Raw genomic sequence first — 2,500 nt, 5'->3', positions numbered from 1 at the left:
GGGCAGGGCGACCCCGGACAGACGGGGGTCCGCCTGGCCCCTGCCCGCGGGGGCAGGCTCCGGGTTGACCTGGTGGCCGGACGGGAATTAAGCCCGGAGCCCGGGGCAGGGCGACCCCGGACGGACGGGGCTCCGCCGGCCCCTGCCCGCGGGGGCTGGCTCCGGGTTGACCTGGTGGCCGCTCGGGACTTAAGCCCGGAGCCCGGGGCAGGGCGACCCCGGACGGACGGGGCTCCGCCTGGCCCCTGCCCGCGGGGGCAGGCTCCGGGTTGACCTGGTGGCCGGACGGGGAATAAGCCCGGAGCCCGGGGCAGGGCGACCCCGGACGGACGGGGGTCCGCCGGCCCCTGCCCGCGGGGGCAGGCTCCGGGTTGACCTGGTGGCCGCTCGGGACTTAAGCCCGGAGCCCGGGGCAGGGCGACCCCGGACGGACGGGGGTATGCCGGCCCCTGCCCGCGGGGGCAGGCTCCGGGTTGACCTGGTGGCCGGTTTGCTTTCGGGCCACCAGGTCAACCCGCTGCCTGTATGGGGTTGACCTGGTGGCCGCTTTCCTTCCCGGCCACCAGGTCAACCCGCTGAATGTATGGGGTTGACCTGCTGGCCGCTTTCCTTCCCGGCCACCAGGTCAACCCGCTGAATGTATGGGGTTGACCTGCTGGCCGCTTTTCTTCCCGGCCACCAGGTCAACCCGCTGAATGTATGGGGTTGACCTGCTGGCCGCTTTCCTTCCCGGCCACCAGGTCAACCCGCTGAATGTATGGGGTTGACCTGCTGGCCGCTTTCCTTCCCGGCCACCAGGTCAACCCGCTGAATGTATGGGGTTGACCTGCTGGCCGCTTTTCTTCCCGGCCACCAGGTCAACCCGCTGAATGTATGGGGTTGACCTGCTGGCCGCTTTCCTTCCCGGCCACCAGGTCAACCCGCTGAATGTATGGGGTTGACCTGCTGGCCGCTTTCCTTCCCGGCCACCAGGTCAACCCGCTGAATGTATGGGGTTGACCTGCTGGCCGCTTTCCTTCCCGGCCACCAGGTCAACCCGCTGAATGTATGGGGTTGACCTGCTGGCCGCTTTCCTTCCCGGCCACCAGGTCAACCCGCTGAATGTATGGGGTTGACCTGCTGGCCGCTTTCCTTCCCGGCCACCAGGTCAACCCGCTGAAAGTATGGGGTTGACCTGGTGGCCGCTTTCCTTCCCGGCCACCAGGTCAACCCGCTGAAAGTATGGGGTTGACCTGGTGGCCGCTTTCCTTCCCGGCCACCAGGTCAACCCGCTGCCGGCATGGGGTTGACCTGCTGGCCGCAGAGGGGCAGGCTCCGGGTTGACCTGGTGGCCGGACGGGGATTAAGCCCCGGCTCGGAGCAGGGCAAGCCCGGGCGGAGGGGGGTCCGCTTGGCCCCTGCCCGCGGGGGCAGGCTCCGGGTTGACCTGGTGGCCGGTTTGCTTTCGGGCCACCAGGTCAACCCGCTGAATGTATGGGGTTGACCTGCTGGCCGCTTTCCTTCCCGGCCACCAGGTCAACCCGCTGAATGTATGGGGTTGACCTGCTGGCCGCTTTCCTTCCCGGCCACCAGGTCAACCCGCTGAATGTATGGGGTTGACCTGCTGGCCGCTTTCCTTCCCGGCCACCAGGTCAACCCGCTGAATGTATGGGGTTGACCTGCTGGCCGCTTTCCTTCCCGGCCACCAGGTCAACCCGCTGAATGTATGGGGTTGACCTGCTGGCCGCTTTCCTTCCCGGCCACCAGGTCAACCCGCTGAAAGTATGGGGTTGACCTGCTGGCCGCTTTCCTTCCCGTCCACCAGGTCAACCCGCTGAATGTATGGGGTTGACCTGCTGGCCGCTCTGCTTCCCGGCCACCAGGTCAACCCCCTGCCGGTATGGGGTTGACCTGCTGGCCGCAGAGGGGCAGGCTCCGGGTTGACCTGGTGGCCGGCAGGGACTTCAGCCCCAGGGCCCCTGGCAGGGCGACCCTGCCCTTGTTCCCCAGAAAAGGAGAGAGCTGGCTCGCAGCGGGAAAAGCTGCCTACGGCACCTGGGATTCCCAGGCGGTCACCCATCCAAGTACTAGCCAGGCCCGGGACGGTTTACCTTCCGAGATCGGACGGGATCGGGGGCCTTCCGTCCGGTATGGCCGTAGGCACTCGGCTCCGGTCCGCCTCGTCCCCTTTCCCTTACTGACTCCCCTGCCTCGGGTGGGCCCGATCCTTTTTTCCGTTTTTTTTTTTCGCTCCGGAGGCTTCATGAGCCCCCCCCCAACACCCCTTTGGGGGTCGGTGAAATTTTTTTTTTCAGACTTCCAGGGGCCCGATCCTGGCCGCGGGCACCCGGCTCCGGGCACCCGGCTCCGGGCCGCCTCGTCCCCTTTCCCTTACTGACTCCGCTGCCTCGGGTGGGCCCGATCCTTTTTTCCGTTTTTTTTTTCCGCTCCGGAGGCTTCGTGAGCCCCCCCCAACACCACTTTGGGGGTCGGTGAAAAATTTTTTTTCAGACTTCCAGGG

General features: G+C 66.8%; 1 non-coding gene across 1 annotated transcript; it reads right to left on the bottom strand.

Moving 5' to 3' along the window:
* Nucleotides 1-2,022: 2,022 nt before the first annotated feature.
* LOC141979820 (5S ribosomal RNA) lies at nt 2,023-2,141 on the bottom strand. The gene has a single exon (XR_012637210.1). It is a non-coding gene; the product is annotated as a 5S ribosomal RNA (ribosomal RNA).
* Between the last annotated feature and the right edge of the window lie 359 nt (nt 2,142-2,500).

This window comes from Natator depressus, chromosome 28, assembly GCF_965152275.1.
Source record: "Natator depressus isolate rNatDep1 chromosome 28, rNatDep2.hap1, whole genome shotgun sequence".
Classification (NCBI taxonomy): domain Eukaryota; kingdom Metazoa; phylum Chordata; order Testudines; family Cheloniidae; genus Natator; species Natator depressus.
The sequence above is the reverse complement of the archived record's forward strand: the minus strand, read 5'-3'. Positions and strand labels throughout refer to the sequence as shown.